General features: G+C 37.5%; 2 long non-coding RNA genes across 2 annotated transcripts in view; one reads left to right on the top strand and one right to left on the bottom strand.

The window, feature by feature from the left end:
• Positions 1 to 14059, top strand: part of LOC121039812 (uncharacterized) — a 114727-nt gene extending 100668 nt beyond the window's left edge. Inside the window, exons 4-5 of the long non-coding RNA XR_005795008.1 lie at positions 12885 to 13023; positions 13865 to 14059. This is a non-coding gene — a long non-coding RNA (uncharacterized LOC121039812). The remainder of the gene's footprint in view (positions 1 to 12884; positions 13024 to 13864) is intronic.
• On the bottom strand, positions 777 to 19220 carry LOC121039813 (uncharacterized). The gene is made up of 4 exons (XR_005795009.1): positions 18786 to 19220; positions 17192 to 17390; positions 4772 to 4906; positions 777 to 1173 (listed from the first exon to the last, which is right to left on the bottom strand). It is a non-coding gene; the product is annotated as an uncharacterized LOC121039813 (long non-coding RNA).
• Positions 19221 to 19671: the final 451 nt, after the last annotated feature.

Genomic DNA, 19671 nt, shown 5'->3' with positions numbered 1-19671 from the left:
GACTGTTTTTTTTATTTGTTTTTTTTAATCCAGAAAAACATTTGCAAAGAGAAAGAAAAGAAAACGATCTATGTAATAAAGTTTTAAAAAATGTTCCTTGTGTTGCCTAGCTCTTGGAGAAGCTTTTGAGGAGCTCTATAGACCTTGCTCCTTCTCACTAGAGCTGAACTCTAACGTGGACTAGATTCTCTTCAGTTGCATGAAGTACTTCCAGCCACGAGGTCTGAAAAGGGCTTAAAAGGAATGGAGGAGTCTAGAACTCACTGATTGCCGTGATTGGGACACTTTGACTTAAATGAAGGGGAAAATTCTGGTGAGGACTTTCCTTGGGTCATTTATTAAAAATTCCGTATCACTGCTTTTTCAGGTTTTAGTGATGATGCACACGTATAGATTAATAATGACATTTTTCCGATATAACTGACATGCCAGCATTTTGTTGTCTTTCACATCTAGTATTGAATTATACTACCATGGTCATCAAAGTAACTATTATTGGGGGGATTTAAAGTCCTCCTAAAAACAAATGCAAGCAAGTTTCATAATTTTATTGATAAATGTATCAAATTTAAGAAATGTAATGGTACAGTACAGTATATATGTGTGTGATGGGGGTATAGCTCAGGGGGTAGAGCATTTGACTGCATATGTGTGTGTGTGTGTGTGTGTGTATTTATATATGTACGTATATGTATATATATATATATATACGTGCATGCACACAGGTATACACATACATATACACATACACATGTATGCATGTATATATATGCAATTAGTCTTTTCATATTTTCATGACCTCAATGCACATCACAGTTAAAAGTAATACAGACATTTTCCCAACTGTGGTTGAATTGGGAGTAAAGAGCCTAGAACCCCTTCTTCCCTCGTCTCTGAGGTCACTGAAATACCACTGCAGGTTGCAAAGCAATGGGTCCACATCCTTCCCATTTTACACATGAGGAGACAGAGGCCCAAACATGTTAAAATACACGGTCTCATCATAGTCACTCATTTCCCCACCTGAGACCGGGACCCCACCCCAAGTTCAGTGATAAGATGACGGCAAACTCTTTCTCTGGATATCCAGGGTCCTGCTCTCTTGTCACACTGAGCTACTGATTTGGGTCTGTAACACATCAGTTGACCTCTTTGAATTGATGCTTTCTTGTCCTAAAACAGGAAAGATGCTAGGAGATATTAAAACAGGCAAAGGAAGAACAAATCCTCTACAGGACACTTTTATTTCTACAAAATGACTCCAGGGGAAATCCCCCAGAAATCACCAAAGGATTCAGCTACAGAAAATCAAACAGAACAAAGGGACTGAGAGAAACTTCAAAGAAAGCAAACACTAAGAGAGACCCACCGTCCCTCTGGGCATCTGCAGTGGAGTAGTCCTTAGAAGCAGAACGGAGCAATTGCAGGAGGACAATGTTTTACCACGGCAGTGCTTTTAAAATTTTTCCATGGAAGTACCTCTAACAGGAGAGAAATGGGAATATATTAGCCCTCGTCCCTTAACCACCAACCTAGTGTATAATTTGATGTGGCTAGTGGCAAACACAAAAATTAATTGCAGTCTCATATTTTACATAAAATGGGATAATCTCTAGCATTTCACTTTTTATTTTGCCTTTCCTCTTGTATTTAAAATTATAAATTAATTTTAATATAAAATAATGTTTATCCACTTAGCTATACCTGCTGAGTTGTGTTTTTTTTTTTTTTTTTAAATACCTGCTGAGTTTTACAGCAGCACTGTGAGGAGGAGAAGAAGGAGAAATAAAGACACAGATCATTCTCAAATATCTATTAATTATATACATGGAGACCAGAGAACAGTAGAAACATTTTCTCAGTGCCTTACCTTTCTGTTTATACTAATTTCACCTAAAATGAATGTAGGTGAATTCCTCCTCTTGTTCTCCTTTGAGCCAATGGATTAGTATATGCTGATGGGTATTGATAAATATTTTCTAAGGAATGTATCCTTTTATACCCCAATATCCCATCAAAACCTTTTATTATTTCCTATCTAACATGCCCATACCTGTCTAAATAAACACTGAGAGAAACATAGGTTAGATGCACATTAATATATAAGTTTGGCTTTGCAAGACATCATGTGTTCTTTAAAAGGTTTTGTCCATTGTTTTCTTTTTTTTTTTCAACGTTTATTTATTTTTGGGACAGAGAGAGACAGAGCATGAACGGGGGAGGGGCAGAGAGAGAGGGAGACACAGAATCGGAAACAGGCTCCAGGTTCCGAGCCATCGGCCCAGAGCCTGACGCGGAGCTCGAACTCACGGACCGCAAGATCGTGACCTGGCTGAAGTCGGATGCTCAACCGACTGCGCCACCCAGGCGCCCCTTGTCCATTGTTTTCAATAAACAGAAAGATAAACGCATGTACAAACACACATAAAAGCGTAAGTAATAACTTACTATTAAGAGCAAACATTTGCACAAAGAAATACATTTCTAACTGGCTGAATCAGAGAGTAAAAGCAAAAAAAAAAAAAAGAGGGTAGTGGGATTGAAGTGTACTGAGGGGATTCCTTGAGAACAAGTTGTGTACAAACCTTCACAGACCTTCCCAACTCCTGTTCAGTGACAACACGTTAGTAGTTTGAGTCAACCTAGGTGGGACTATTTATGCAATAGGAATTAGCAAACACCCTCAGGAATTGTTTCCCCAAGCTTGGAGAGTTGATCATTAAATATGAATCAGAACACCATGGGCTAAGACCCTGAAGAACCCAAGGAGGACTTTTTCAAGCCTTGGTCAGTTGTCAAGACTCCTTAATTTATATTATGGACAGATAGACTTCCTTTAGTACTTTTCTTATCTTTTTTTTTTTTTAATGTTTATTTATTCTTGAGCGAGGAGAGAGAAAGAGAGAGACAGAGTGCGAGTGCGCACAAGTAGGGGAGGGGTGGAGAGAGAGGGAGACACAGAATCTGAAGCGGACTCTAGGCTCTGAGCTGTCAGCACAGAGCCGGACGCAGGGCTCAAACTCATGAACTGCGAGATCATGACCTGAGGGGAAGTGGGATGCTTAACTGACTGATCCACCCAGGCGCCCCTCCTTTAGTACTTTTCTTGACTTCCAGTTCTTTTAAGTGTATACATTTAGGTGCATTTGCAGCAAATTTAATGGCTAAAGTGCTGCCTAAAAAAATCCTATTGTGCTATATTAAATGTCAGAACACTCCAAGAAAACCATAGTCATATTACAATAGGGTTAAGAGAAAATAAATGATAAATATTTGAATAAAGATGAGAACTGGCTTGAAGTAACATCAACAAGATGGCTAAGTAGGCAGCCCCAGACCCTTCCACAAACGCAATTCAGCAATAGCTCAAGGACAGTTCCCTTAGTGAGAATCAGAAAATATAAATTATGACAATGATAACGAAGTGTGTGTGTGGGGGGGGGAGTGTTAAAATGTATAGTCTTTGTGATTGAATTTAAGCGATAATTAGCTTAAAATAAACCCCAGGGTAACCATATACACCCCCCCCACACACACACATACACACCCTCTATAGAAGCTACATAAAAGAAAAAAAGAGAAGAGAATCAAAGCAAATCAATACAAAAATTTAACAAAACACAGAAGATACTAGGAGAAGGAATAGCAGAAAAAGAAAGAACAGGACTAAGAGAAAACAAAATGGCAATTGTATATCCTTCCCTATCAGTAATTACTCTAAATGTAAATAGATTAAATGCCCACCAAAAGATAAAGAATGACTGAATGGATTAAACAGCAGCAGCAACAACAACAACAAAAACATGACAAGACCCAGTAGATTGAAAAAAAGTAGAAGTTTGTTTCACTCTCCAATAAAAGTCAGAATGCAGTCAGTCCAGGCCTTTCATGGCTGCTCCAGTATCATCAAGGGCCAAATTATTTTTTATTTTTTGCCTTACAGCATTTTTATGTGCCTTAGGGTCTCACATGGTGCTTGAGCTCAGTCATTATTTTAGTATTCCAGCAAGCAGGAAAAAAAAATATTGAAGCAGGGAAGAGAGAAGAATGTACCCCTCCCTTTAAAGATACTTAAGAAACTTCTTTAGAAGTCCCACATGATAATTCTGCTTATGTTTCTTGGCTAGAACTTAGTCACCTTGTCACACTGGACACAAGGAAGACTGGGGAATATACTTTTTATTCTGGATAGCCATATAAACCGCTAAAAAGCAGGGGGTCTATTACTAAGAAAATAATTAGCAATAGACATTAAAGTAGGAGTGTAGTAATCTTTTCCACAGCTATGCATGCAAGTCAAATCTATAGCTTTTAAAACTACTGATAACCGGTGTTTCAATTACCTATTGCCATGTAACAACCACCCCAAGACTTCATGATTTGAAATAACAATATTTTCTCATTTCCCACAATTCCATGCTTGGTTATGCTCAGTTAGATTGTTTTTCTGATCTATATGGTGTCTGCTGGGATCACCCATGAGGCTGATTTCAGATGAGAGCTTGGTTGGCACTGGAATATCCAAGAAAGCTTTGCACACACGTCTTGGTAGGGAACACTGAGATGTCTAGAAGGCTGCAATCTCCCCTTTCTCCTTCAGGACAGCCAAGTCTCTCTGTATGGTGACTCCCAGTTCCAAGAGGGCGGGTACAAACTGCCAGGCCTCTAAAGCCAAGACCTAGAACTCACAGTGCTACTTCTACCACATTCTACTGGTCAAAGCAAGTCACAAAGTTACCCCAGATACAAGAGCAGGGGAAGTAGATTCTACCTTTGTATGGTAGGTGTGGCACATGCGCAGAATGAGGGGAGGAATTGCTGGCGGCCATCTTTGGAAGCCATCTTCTGCCACGGCTCAAAACTTCTGTTAGGGATCCTAAGTAGCCTGGGAGTTTGTTGAAGTTGTCTGTATTTAGGATGGAAGGAAGAAGAGAGGAAATTCATAGGTGGTTGCGTTTCATATACAAGAGTAAAAAATCACTGGCTTATTCCAGAGTCCCAGTTAACTAGACATTGTGAAGGCAGCGTGTAGGAATATCCATAAATTCTGCATAGAGCAGCCCTGACATCAACAAAATGACTCTCACATAGTGTTGTTGGCACTGCTAGTTGGTATAACCTTTCTAGGTATAAGCTATAAAATATGTATGCCATGGATTCAGTAATTCTGTTTTTGAAGTATCTACCTCAGGCATATATTTTAACAAGTGTGAACACCTTCACACAAAAAAATGTTCAATGTATATTTTGCCTACAAATGAAAAATTAGGAATAATTGTGTATTTGCCAGAAAGATTTATTTAGAGGGATAATAAATTACACTGCAGTTATTATTTATTTTTTTAAGTTTTTTTTCTAATGTTTATTTTATTTTTTAGAGAGAGAGACAGAGACAGAGACAGGGTGTAAACGGGGGGGGGGGGGGCAGAGAGAGAGGGAGACACAGAATCCAAAGCAGGTACCAGGCTCTGAGCTGTCAGCACAGAGCCCGACGCGGGGCTTGAACTCATGAACCGTGAGATTCATGACCTGAGCCGAAGTTGGATGCTCAACCAACTGAGCCACCCAGGTGCCCATACACTGCAATTTTAAAGAATAATAATATTTGAAAGGTCTTCACCTATTTGAAGTGGCAAAAGTAGTCTAAAGAGGAGAATATAAATAGTATAAGTTATGTATACTTTTCTTTTTGCAAAATTATGCATAAAAATTCTGAAAGGATATATAACAATATGTTAATAATGGTTGTATTATGTTTACTAATATTATGGTTTCTTTTTCTTGGTTGTCTTTTCAAAACTTTTTAATAAACGAGCATTATTAATGTACTAAAATCATATTAAATAGGGGTGCCTGGGTGGCTCAGTTGGTTAAGCGTCTGGCTTCAGCTCAGTTCATGGTCTCACAGGCTCATGAGTTTGAGTCCCGCCTGTCGGGCTCTGTGCTGACAGCTCAGAGCCTGAAACCTGCTTCAGATTCTGTGTCTCCCTCTCTCTGCCCCTCCCCTGTGCTCTGTCTCTGTCTCTCTCAAGAATAAATAAGACACTAAAAAAATTTTTTTTAGATCATATTAAATACAATATTAAATACTAAAGCAATTGCACAGTATCCACTTGGCTTGGTTTATGTTTTCCAAAAATAACCATGCAAAGTGAGTTTATATGAGTCCTTACTGTTCTTCCCAAGGAACAGACAATTATACTCAAATATTCCCTTTCTGAATACAATTTCAATTTGTGAGCCCAGCCATCTGTGAGATTTGTTGCATCCCTTCTTCCTATAGGTTATTGTTCAGCTTTTCAGTTATATTTTGGAGTAAATACAGAAGAACTAACAGTGAGGTTATCACCTCTGATAGCAAATGAAAACAAGGTCCTGGGAACCTGGATAAAATCAAAAGGCGTGAGACCCAGGGTAAAAGATCTACTAAGGTAAAACTACATTTCAAATCCCCACGTTATTTCACTGGGTTTTAAGTCAGTAAGGACTTCAGAGTTATTGTGTGTCCAGTTTGGGCAGGACGTTAAGTGAAATGGTGACCTGTCAACAGTAGACACAGTCCCTGTCTTGAGGGAGAGAGAGAACACAGACAAAGACGGAAGCCATCAGGAGCCCTTACAGGAAGAGCCCACCCACAAACAGACATTGGCACAGAGATCCTGGGCATGGAGAGTCCGTAGAGATTTAATTTTTTTGTTGTTTTTTCTGAAGAAAATGGACTTCTGCCTTTGTTTTTATTCTTATGTTAATAGAAACCATGTGATTCGTCTTCAAGCTTGATAAAGTTCCTTCTAGACCCATGTCTGCTCACTTCTGAACCATTGCTGCTTCACTGCTGATCATTCTTTTAAAAAAAATTTTTTTTTTAGTGTTTATTTATTCCTGAGCGAGAGACAGAGTGTAAGTGGGGGAGGGGCAGAGAGAGAGGGAGACACAGAATCTGAAGCAGGTTCCAGGCTCTGAGCTGTCAGCACAGAACCCAGCGTGGGGCTTGAACTCATGAACTGCAAGATCATGACCTGCGCTAAAGTCAGATGCTTAAGTGACTGAGCCACCCAGGTGCCCCAACTGCTGATTATTCTTGGTAAACCCTGCTCAAAGACCATCGGTGGCTCACGCATCACCTCCAGAATACCTGTGTATGTACGTATGTATGTATGTATCTATGTATGTATGTATGTATCTATCATCTATCTAATCTTCTGGATATATACTTTCAGTGAGTGATCTAGCAGAATCTACTCTTCCAACAGTAAACTCAAGCTAGTATCTAAAAACATTCACTACAAACAATTGACATCCATCTCCCAAACACAACTTTGACATTTGGACCTCTTTCTTCACCAGCCACATTCTTTTAACAATAAAACATGTTTCACCCGAATCCAAATCCTACCTAATCTTCAAGACTCAATCCAAATTCTATACCCTTCTGAAATTCTCTCTAATCACAGCAAATCTAAGTATCCTCATTGACACATTCTTGTCCTCTTAACATAAGGGCCAGCTATATATTTGATACCATTTGTGTATTACTTTGCATTGGTATCTTCAATATTCTACTTTGGGTCGTTAATTTTCTTTTTGGTTTTATTATAAGATCATTTAAAAATTGATACAAGTAACATACAAATACATTTTCATCAAAATGCAAAATAATAAAAACATTGTTGAGTACTTGTTATATGTTAAGTATTTAAGAAAGAGCTTTACATGTATTTAATACTTATAATAATTCCATGAGATAGATAATATTATTATTTGCATTTTGCTTAGGAAACCAGAGTACAAAGAAGTTAAGGAACTTGCCCAAACTGTCCCCAGAGCTGGAACTCTTAACATCTATATTATACTATTTCTCATTAATATAGAATAATACAGAATCAAAATATCTATGTGAATGGTACAATTATATGAGACATCCCTGCCTCTGTAAACCTTTGTTCATTTATCTGTCCAGAACTTTATCCGATCATTTGCATGTTCATTCACATGCATAAGTAGCAGGTGTGAGTCTTACTCCATGAAGTGTCCATTTTTTAAAAAATTTTTTTGATGTTTATTCATTTTTGAAAGACAGAGACAGAGCACAAGCAGGGGTGGGGCAGAGAAAGAGGGGGACACAGAATCTGAAGCGGGCTCCAGGCTCTGAGCTGTCAGCACAGAGCCCGTTGCAGGGCTCGAACTCAGGAACCGTGAGATTATTATCTGAGCCGAAGTCGGACGCTCAACCGACTGAGCCACCCAAGTGCCCCATACATTTTTTTTTTCTATAACTGAACTTAATGGGTCGTGGTTTTTAGGATGGCAGAAACATTCTTTTTTTAATTCCACATTTTCTTGACACCTTTTCTTGAGGTGTATGTAGGTTCCACAGAGGATCCCCGGTACTACATTATGGGGACCTATAAGGACCTCCATCCAAAGATATCCATGCTCCATCTAATCCTTATTTATAAGGATTACTGTTACTGACAGCTAGGCCTCTCCAGATCTGGGTCTGTCTTAGGTACTCCTGCATTCCTCAAAAGCAGATTTAAAATCATTCCACAATTCCTGAGCATCCCTTGGGATGCAGCAGGAACTCAGGTGGAGTTCCTTACGGCCCTTTACCACCCAAGCATTTCCAGCACCCTCTTGAATCAGGGGGAGCTCAGTGGACTTGCCTTGGGAACTACTTGGGAAGGTCTGTAGAAAGTAGACCAGGATTACTCTGCTCTTGAATTCCTCAGTTATTGCTAGAGTGTCTATCATTTCTGTTCTCCTCTCTCCTTCAGCTCTGATGTGGCGAAAGGTTCTTGTCTCAACGAATATGTAACCTGGTTACCTCGTTTCTCTGATACTTCTATTCTCCCACTTCAGGAGGAATATTTCTCTAGCTAATCATGTTCCACCAAATTTTCTGAACTCAAAAGCCAAGAAGATTTCACTCTTTTAGCCTGTGCTCTGTCACATCGTTCCTCCCTTGTGGCAGTGAAGATGAGATGCCCTAGCAGCCTAGGCAGGGAGAAGGTCAGTGGGGTACAGAAACAATGGGGGGAAATAGCTTAATATCTCAAAATAGCATCCCACTATTCATATGTAGGTACATATTCAAATGTACTTTTTATAGCAGCCATGTATTATTGGTAGGGTTGACTCTACTTCTAACCCTTTGGGTCAGTTTTAATTTGGCTTAGCCTATCAGGATCCTCCTTTTCTTATGCTAAGTGATTGCTACTGAGACACCTATGTAGCCTAAAATGGTCCAAGTGGAGTAGGGTCAAGAATTTTATTCTTTTTTGGGGCACCTGAATGGGTCAGTCAGTTAAGCATCTGACTCTTGGTTTCGGCTCAGATCATGATCTCATAGTTTCATGAGTTCGAACCCTGCATCAGGCTCCATGCTGGCAGCGTTGAGCCTTCTTGGGATTCTCTATCTCCCCTTCTGACCCTCCCCCATTTGTGCTATCTTTGTCTCTCTCAAAATAAACTTAAAAAAAAATTTTTTTTGTTCCTTTTTGAATGGAGAAACACTTTCTCTCCCCTGGATGTAAATGAAGAAGCTGGTAATCCTGGTTTCTGCTTGTACCCATTTTTTGAAGATTAGGAACACCAGAACAAATAGAAAGCTGGTACTTGGAAGGAAACAATTTTAGAGTCTTGATTGTACCCTGCCTGAAGCCTGAACTATCTGTGGACTTGTCCTTGATTGTGCCAATAAGTTATTCTTATTATCTAATTCAATTTAAGATTTTCTAATCTTAATTTGTAGATTTTCTAATGTAGATTTTTCTGATGCAGATTTTCTAATAATTGAATTTGATATCCAGAAATGGAATTGCTGGATGTGGGGTATATTATTTAAATTGGGGTCAATAGTGTCAAACTGCCCTCAGAAACACTTTGCAATGTACATTACTTCCAACTGAGTATTTTAGATTACCTGTTTCTTTGCACTTTAACCAACAACAAATAATAACAATCTTTTTCATCTTTGCCAATCTGCTGGGTGAAATATAATATAATAATGTCACTTCTCTTTATACTCCTTTATTTTCTATAACATATTTTATGTTCCTTATGAGAAACCTAACTCAAATTTGCAAATTAATGTATTTTCTGGTTGAAGACATTCTAATTTTAGGTAACAGTTACCTGGGAAATTAAAATGTTAAGTCTCTAGCAGGGCTATTTTTCCTCGTTCCCCTTCTCTGACGAAAGATAGTTTTCCGTAAATAAAAGCTACAGAGATAGGCTTACCCAACCTCACAGTAGTGGAGAGAAAGGTCTTTGGACCCTTGCATTATCTTCTAAATTCTCACTGATCTCTGCTTAGGACTGACTACTCTGACTCATGGACTGAGGATGAATTTGGCAACTCATGAATGCATGTAGTCTGTTTTCTTGATTTTGTCATGGTCTGTACTTCTTCACAGATAATTCAGCCCCACCACAGCTCTGCCTGGAACTTAATCAATATTCCCGAGGTTTTCTGAGATCCCCCAAGAGATCCCTGCCCTGGGTTGTTGCCTTGCAACCCAGAACTCCCTTCTGGCCAAAACAACTCCAACCCATACCATCAAGATCTCCAACGTGCCTTATCAACAACCTTTTACAACTATGTCAGCACATCTGTAAGATTTCCTAGTCTCATGGGATCAGAGGGTAATTCAGTGTTGTAACTCTGGTGCTCTGTTTCTCTGTCTCTGTCTCTGTCTCTATCTCTGTAACTATTTGAACTCTGATATGATCAAGCAATATTGCCTTGTGAGAAAATATTCCCCATTACACTTGACCTGCCCTTATTACCACCATATATAGATTTCCAAATTGTGTATGGGACACAAAAGCTCTTCTGCTTTAGTTCTACTTTTCAGCTAAACTAGCATTATGACTTCTGGGATTTCAATAGGATTTCAGTATAACATACTTTTCTGGGGCTTGCTTCCTCCTGTCTAGTCTACTCCTGCCTTACCACATGGGAATGGCAAAAATGGGCATTCCATTCCATTTCTTTTCTTATCTGACTGCTTTCTTTACATGGTAATTCACTTCCTTTCTACAACATTGTCATTTGCCTAACCAGTCCCTTTTCTGGGATCATGAGATGCCAGGAAAGAAATGAAGAGATCTAAAAATGTTATTTCTCTTATATTGAGACAAAAGTTTTTCATGGGTTTATTGGTTGATATCCTTCTTCTAGGAATTACATGTTCATAGTCTTTTCATATGCTTGTGGAGTTCTTTATTTTTTCTTCTTAATTGTAATTGTTCTACATAGATTTATTTTCATTTATTCACTTAACGAACACTTATTGAGCCCGTTATTTTCTAAAATATGTGCTTGGTGAGAAAAACAGGATTCATGTTTTCATGGAACTCATATTTTCCTAAAGGAGGAGAGATTGACTGAAAAATTAACAGAATAATCACAGTAATTAACGTATTATTCCAAAGTAAGATTCTGAATAATGAGAATAATAATAGGGAATAATGAAGAAATATCATGAAGATAGGGATATAAAAGGTGGCTTCTTTGAAGAAATTATATTTGAACTAAATAGTTGCAAATACTTTTCTCAGTCTGTTTCTTGTAAAATTTATATGGTATTCCATTTCAAAATTGTATATAGTCATAAAACTTCCCTACATTTGCATAAGCAAATCCAAAATTAAAAAAAATATATAATCATATCAATAGATGCTAAAAAAGCGTTCAGTAAAATCAACTCCTATTTATATAAACCTTGCACATTTCTCATTTGGTTTACTCTAAGTATTTTCAGTTTGTTCACTTTGTTTTATTTGCTTTCTGTGTGTTTTTATTTTCCTGTTATACATGTCATTGTTTTTTTTTTTGCTATTACATTTTCTAATTGTATAGGAAGGTTATTACTTTATGTTTACCTTGCATCTGGCACTGTTTCATAACTATTTTATAAATTCTGATTTTTTAAAATTCTTTTGGGTTTTCATGGCAAACAACCAATATATTATATCTTTATCTTGTCTTATGGCATAGCCTCAGGCTTCAAGTACATTGATGAATTAAAGCAATAATAGCAGAAACACTAGCCTTACTACTGAATGTAATTGGAAAGAATTATGATGTTTCACCATTAAATATGACGATAATGGTAGGATTCTTATATGTAATCTTTATCAAGCTATGGAAGCATTCTCTTCCTACCTTTTAAGACTTCTGTTATCATTGAGAATGTGAGTTGGATTTGATCAAATGCTTTTTAAGCATCTGTTGAGATAACCACATATTTTTCCTTTTGTGTCTGCTAAAGTTGTGAATCAATCACGTTAATAGATAAGCATGTATTTAACCTTCATTTCTGAGAAAAGGTCTCCTTTGTCATAAAAAGCCACTCTTCTAATATACTGCTGGCTTATTGAAAGAGTCATTGAGATTTTGAAAATCTGTGATTGAATTTGAGCTTTCTGTAGGTATTTGACTCTGGTCAAGTCACTTACTTTTCATTAACTTTATTTACAATTTTTTTTAATGTTTATTTATCTATTTTGAGAGAGAGAGAGAGAGAGAGAGAGAGAGAGAGAGATCATGAGCAGGGGAGGGGCAGAGAGAGAGGGAGAGAGAGAAAGAGTCCCAAGCAGGCTCTGCACTGCCAGCACAGAGCCTGATGGCGGGGCTTGAACCCACAAACCATGAGATCATGACCTGAGCCAAATCAAGAATCAGAACCTTAACTGACTGAGCCACCCAAGTGCCCCACTTTTCAATAACTTTAATTCCTTCAAGTGTAATATGAGTACATTCCCCCATATTCACAAAGTCGCTGTTAAGATTAGATGAAATTGTAAAATTTTTATATAAAAAAGTTATATATATAATTTATATTCAAGCCAACAGAGATTATGCTTTTATCTTCCAGATGAGAAGCAGGAGCTACCTAAGATACTGTTACTGAGGATGAACTCAGTACATTGGATTACTACTGGGGCAACTCTCCTTTTTCCCAGTGGCATTGGCTCCATCCATTGAACAGATAAGGAGCGGAGGCACACAAGATGGTAAGTTAATTTTCCCTAAGACTTCACCAGTGTTGGAAATGCTATCATGGCTCTGTCTGAGGGTTCAGCGATACTAACCAATAATCCTTAGCTAGTAGTTTGGATTACTTCTTCAAGAATAATGATGACATTTTGAAGGATAGAAAGAAAATGGCCCATGGGACGATATTTTGAAGATTGTCCACTAGATGGCATTATGAGCCTATTGTAATTGTTTTAACTAGGTATTTATTCACCAGTTAAATACTAATTAGTTAAGGAAAGATATTAGTAAATGGAAGTTAGTGATAGTAGCACTATCTTTAGGAAAGTTATTTGTTCCTTTTGTTTGAATATAAACTAAAGGTAGCAGCAACATAAAGCTATCTAGAGACAATGTTTAGCTCTCACTTGAAAGTAATCATCTCTGTAAGGAAAATAATTCAGCTATGGCAAATGGACAGTATACATACACTCTGAGAACAACAAAATATCAGTGAGAAATTTTTATCAAAAAAGCTAAACATATCTTTGTTCTCAATTGAATTACCTGAACTCTTTGTGAGATAAGTGGATTCCAAAAGAGCTTAGATAAGTATATCAATGACAGGATTAAACATGGATTTTTTTTCTTTTACTTTTTTTTTTTTTGTATTAAACATGGATTTGAAAGGAAGCTGAGTAGTTTGACAATGCCAAAATAATTTTAGGTTTAACTCAGAGAAGGATACTTATTCTGTCATCAATTTGGGCTTGCTTTTGACAATAGAACACTTAGATCGATGGAATTTAGATAGTAATTATAACAAATATTATGATGATTATTAATTCTTATGTTCATTCTTATTAATTCTTGTGACAGAAAGTAACTGAATGTGCAGCTGGGACTTTTACCTCGGGCCTCTGAGAGTAGCATTTACCCATTCTAAACAAACACTGGCTTTTCTGTTTTATTCTACTGTTTTCTCTATACTTTGATTTATCCTCTCCACACATCCCCACCTCCTCCAGTATACCTTTATTCACTCCTATAGCGTATTAAAGAACAAAACACTTTTATTTTTCTACTCTTTTGAGAAAGAAAGAAAACCTCCAAGCTGGCAGCTCATACTGTTCAGAGTAAAAGAGAGTGGTATATGGGTGCCGTTTGGAATCATGGATGGAAATCCTGTCTCCATTAGACACACTTTTACCATTGGCTGTAAGCACAGCTCATGTCTTGTCCTCAGTCATACTTTATTGTTATTATCACATGCTTGAGAAGATTGCCTAATAGGTATGAAAGGGATGGCTTTACAACTATGAAACAATAGACCTTTCATCAGCAATTATTTTATGATTTTGATACAGGGACATGTCTGATAAGGAAGGAACCAATTTCCAATGGCAAGGAGTCTTGGGGAAGAAGAAATTCCTCAAAGACATAATGTATAGTAATCGCATTTATCTACAGCCAAGGTCTAATAGAAAAGTTTATAGATGGCAGGGATCTTACGAGAGTATGTTTCCTTATTCAGTTTTTCTGTGTTAAGATTTTAGCTTCAGACTAGCTACAGTTTGGGGGAATTCTGTCTTCTCAGTTAATCAGTAAATGGTCAACATTTTAAGACATGCCACCCTTCTGAAATCAGTCAAAGTTCAAGTAGAACATTTTCAGTCAGTTGCCTAGTTTTCAAGTGTTGAATCGTGATTCGTGCTGACTAAGGGGCAGTGGGGCAGGAGGTAGGAGAGAAGGATTCATGCCCTCACACAGGTCATGTGGCTAACAATAGCTCCATTTTAGGACTGCCGAGCTTGCTGAGTCCCTGTGTCAGAATCCCTAACCAATGGGAGAGAGAGAAGCTTGAACTGCCCCTTTTAATTTAGTGGGAGAAGAATGTTTGGAATGTCATTTGCGTAAGTGTGACCTCAGCTCAGTACAACATGTCCAGACAGGTGAGACAGGATCCACCATCCTGCAGGTAGAAGTCTCGAGGGTGTAAGTTTAACATTTCAATTACAGAAATTCTTATGGAATAATATTCTCACAGGTGAGACTAAAAGGTAATGTGATTCATAGAAAAATCGACAAGCATAACAGAATGTATGCAATAAAATAAATGTTGACTCTTCTCAGAGGTGACAAGTTTTATCTGTGGAGAATAGGTTTGAATTTTAGAAAGAGACCAAAATGTAGGTAGCTTGGAAGTGGAGCAGAGAAGAATCACTTAAAATGCTGAATAAATAATTGGAAAGGTTGAAGCTGATGTGCCCAATCTTTTAAAAAAAATTATTTATTATTTCCAATAGGAGCTTCTTTTGGTTTTCATGACTCCCTGGCTGTGGTAGAGTCACTTGAAATAGAAAGTTGTTATTTGTGATATGGTACTCTGTGCTTCTCTCCTATCTGGACGTTCCATGAAAACAGATGGAACCACTTGGATGGTTAACTTGATAGACCTCAAAGTCTAAGTGCATCATAATTGGATGTAGTGGTTGAGGATGCTTTGACCTAAAGAACTGAGATTTGGGGTCACATTCCCTTATAAGGAATTCCAAAAATCATCTGAACCTATCCTATTCTGAAATTTCATGTATTTTTTTTTTTTAAATTAAGTCTGATACTGTAAGAATGTGTTTGGGATGATTTTTTAATAAAGTGAAATTTGCCTTATTATTTGCATTTGGGATAATCGGATTTGACTTCCAAGAAACACCAGAAAGGCAGATTGATAAGCAATGTATGCTAGATTAAGATCTTCTACAGAGAATTGACTTAATTTGGCCTCTGTCTTCTCTAGTGACAGAATCGCATCATTTGGACTAACAGTGCAAAATGAAAGAATTGGATTAGCTAAAAAGGAAAAGTTTCTAGACAAAACTTTGAGCCTTCTGTTCTGAAGGTCTAGGAATTGGAAATGTGATACACAGCAGTTTATCCAAAGAGCTTTAAATTCTGTGTTGCCCATTGGAAAAAAAAAATAATGGCTCTTCCATGGGCAAGTCACCATAATAATCTTTAAATAAATTCCAAGTAAAGTTCATTGTTTACAGAAGCTAGGGACTTAGCAGTTTTGATCAAAATGTTAGCAAGGATACCTGTGAAGAAACAGAGGGAAGATTTCTGCAGTGATAGCTGCAAAATACAGCAAGCCATTGTGTAACTTTGAATTACATATCACCTATATGAGCTCCATGTAATAAGCTGTATATATATCTGACATATAAATGTATGCATGACATGTATATATACATATGAGATATATCTATATATATGCAAACATGTATATCACCTATATGAAAGAATATTTGGCAAATTTTCTTTTTAAGAAAGTATTTCTATGGATTTGAACAGGATTTTCTTTCTCCACAATTCTTTGTTTTCTTATCCAAAATGCTCTTCTGTGTAAGAAAGTGACTAAGATGCATTCCTCTTCCTCATCAAAGGAAATTAAACCTTTTATATGATAAGCTTCCTTCCCTCTACTGAGTCAAACAGCGTTAGTTCGTTAGTTCCCCAGTTCATTTTAAAACCAAGAGACTTTAGGAGCAGGAGTGAAAAGGCAACTGAAAAAAAAAGGGGTACTAGCAAAAATCCTGAAATGTGGGTCCCATTTCCACCTTTGCCTGTGCGCAGCTTTGTGCCTTTGGGGAAATCCCAGGATCTCTTCAGGCTTCAGATTCTTGGTGTGTAGAATGTGGAGTTGAAAGAGAGAGTTTCTAAGGCAGTGGACTTCTACCCAGATCACACATTAGAATCAGCTAAAGGTTCTGAAGGAGATGCATTCTTTGAATTATGGAGAGCCTGCCATAGGGCATGGCACGTGTTGCCAGATTCACAAATACAAACACAGGACATTCGATTAAATTTGAATTTCAGATAAATGATGAATACGTTTTAGTATTTACATTTATCGGACAAGTGCTATGCATAAAAGGAAGTCAAAATTTGTGTAGTGAATGTATATCATCAAGTCTCTATTAGTGGGAATTTTGGATGAAGAATGTAAAATGGGAGGGGTATCTGTTTCAGTAGATTTTTAGTCATATCACACAGAGAGTCCTTTATTCTTTTTTAAAGCTTTATCAGCCTTGATTGGAATACTTTTTCATCCTCTGGCAAGAACTAGTATATCAATTGTGCTTTAGGCCACAAGTAAGGCATACCTCAATTAAATAGTACAAGTGATAAAGATATTTATGGATTTACTTAACAAGAGGTCCAGAACGAAAATGAGGTGATCAAGGACCCAGTGTTCCTGTCATTCTTCTGCTGGGATGTCATCCTGGGTGTGTTGGCCTTCCCTTTCAGGTTTGTTTCTCTGATTATAAAGTGGCTGGTGCATCTCCATTTGTAATTATGTCTTCACATTACATTACATATCTCCATTATGTCTTCACATAATTACCTTCAGAGTAAAAAAGAAAGAGCAGTTTTGTGTTGTACATATCTTTTTAACCAGAGGAAAAATCTTTCCTGGTGATTTCTACCCCCGGAGTACTTCTTCAAAATCACTGGCCAGAATTGGGTCACAGGCCCATGCACTAGCCCAAAGGGAGGCTGGGATGCAAATTTCAGGCCTTTTTACTCTTCTTGGTGGGAGGCAGGATGTAAGTAATGAAGGTTAGAAATAAATATGGAGGCTACTGAGTGTCATCCCAACCATCACATCTAGGATATTCCTTTCCTTTGAATGTCATCAACACATGGATGGATTCTTGGCTTGTGGACCGGTTTGAAGGACTGGGGAATACTTCACAATATTAGGAAGCAGTTCTTTTAAATGATCTTGTACATAAGTCTTGACCAAAACCAGAGACATCCACATTGGTCCCAACATAGCCCTTTAAAAATGTTATCATTTAACCAGCGTGATTAGAACTTTGAAAGTACACAATTGCATCCCTTTCTTCCCAGGGGAAAAAAAAAAAGTCTGAAGAATCCTTTTTCTTTTTTCCATTATACACTTCAGTTTTTCGTGCCAAGTATATGGCACAAAGTTCCATTTAGTATACACACAAAATTCCTAGACGAGTTGACAGAATCCTCATTTCACAGGTTTTTTTCCCCCTTGTTGGAATCCATCCAGATGTACTTTCATTCTAAGTGCATTATTTGAAGGAAGGTAATACAGACAATAATTTCTTTTGGTGCCCATGACTTCTCAAGATTCTTAAAGTGCTCTACATACTTGTTGTAACCTCTGATCACTGATCACATGAAACGGAGCAATGTGTTTCAGTGCAGAGAATACTTAACTAGCCTCAAGACCTACAAAAGAACATTGGCCCAGGTTTTTACACAACGTGATACGCTCTTGTTAACCATGTAAATGGGGTTTATAACTGGGGTAAATTCTTTCATAGTGCTCCTAAAGCGTCCATATTAAAGTCTATTTCCCAAAGCTTATATAGAATTCCAAGTGGTGTACAAAATATGTTTAAAATGCTACATATGGAGAAGAGAGAAAAGAAAGAAAACCATCAATTAAGGAACAGCTTTGCTATTCCAGACACAATGCTAAATGTCTGACATCTTTGAATTTATTTAATCTTGAAAACAGCTTTTTGAGTTATTTTGCAGTCTATTGATTCATCCAAGTTCATATAATCTAATGAACATCAGAGAGAGAATGAGAATTATTGCCAAAGACTACTCCTGCAGAGGCAGATATGTTGTTTTTATGAATACACACTTGATAAGGTAGTATTTTCTTAGTCTGTATCTTTGCCTATCTATTAAAATAGAGTTGTTACTTTGGGTTGAATTTCAGAGCAGGATTTAAACCTATGACGGTACTCACGTCATTAGCAAAATATCCAATCAGAGCTATTTTCTTGTGAAAGATCCGTGCATTTTCTCTTGCCCACCACCAAGGATAGGCACATTCTCTGGAATTCACTCCATTACACATTCCAAGCATAGCAAATCAATCATTAATTATTCACAGGAAGAGCATTCAAAGTTCTCTTCCTTCTTTGGGTGATATGATAGAACAGTGAAAAAAAAAAATCCTGGGTACTTAGTAGTTAAGCACTACCTGATCCGATATCCCATTTGTCATGGGTTCTCTAATTTCACACTGCTTTATCACTTCCCGAGAGTAAAGATGGGGGTGGGGGGAGTCTATGGAGTTTTTGTTTTTGTTTTATTTTTACTGAGAGAACAAGTAGCTATTTAACTTTCTCGACCTAACTAAATAAATTCGAGTTGTAACTAAGTAAAATTGAATAGCAACTAAGTAAAATGGAGTAAGTAAAACTGAACAGTCTTCAAATCTTGAGCTGTGCACAAGTTCCTTAAAAAGGTTCTGAGGTATGCATAAGAGTTTGTAGTGACTATTTGAGAAAAGGCTTGGACTTTGGAAGAAACCTGCCTGAGAACACTCTAAAGAAAAGTCAACAATGAAGTCCAGGTATTTCTGGAAAAAAGAAAGCATTTAAACGTGAAAAATTAGTCCAATGAAAAAAACACTGCCCAAAGGTTCTCCTACCAGGTGTGAGGGTTTTCATCTTTCTATTTCACAGCAACTTGGACATACAAAGTATTTAATTTGTGGGAATGCAAGCTGGTGCAGTCACTCTGGAAAACAGTATGGAGGTTCCTCAAAAACTAAAAATAGAACTACCCTATGACCCAGCAATTGCACTACTAGGCATTTATCCAAGGGATACAGGTGTGCTGTTTCA

The sequence above is a fragment of the Herpailurus yagouaroundi genome, unplaced genomic scaffold (assembly GCF_014898765.1).
Source record: "Herpailurus yagouaroundi ecotype Mexico unplaced genomic scaffold, PumYag 181, whole genome shotgun sequence".
Classification (NCBI taxonomy): Eukaryota; Metazoa; Chordata; class Mammalia; order Carnivora; family Felidae; genus Herpailurus; species Herpailurus yagouaroundi.
The sequence above is the reverse complement of the archived record's forward strand: the minus strand, read 5'-3'. Positions and strand labels throughout refer to the sequence as shown.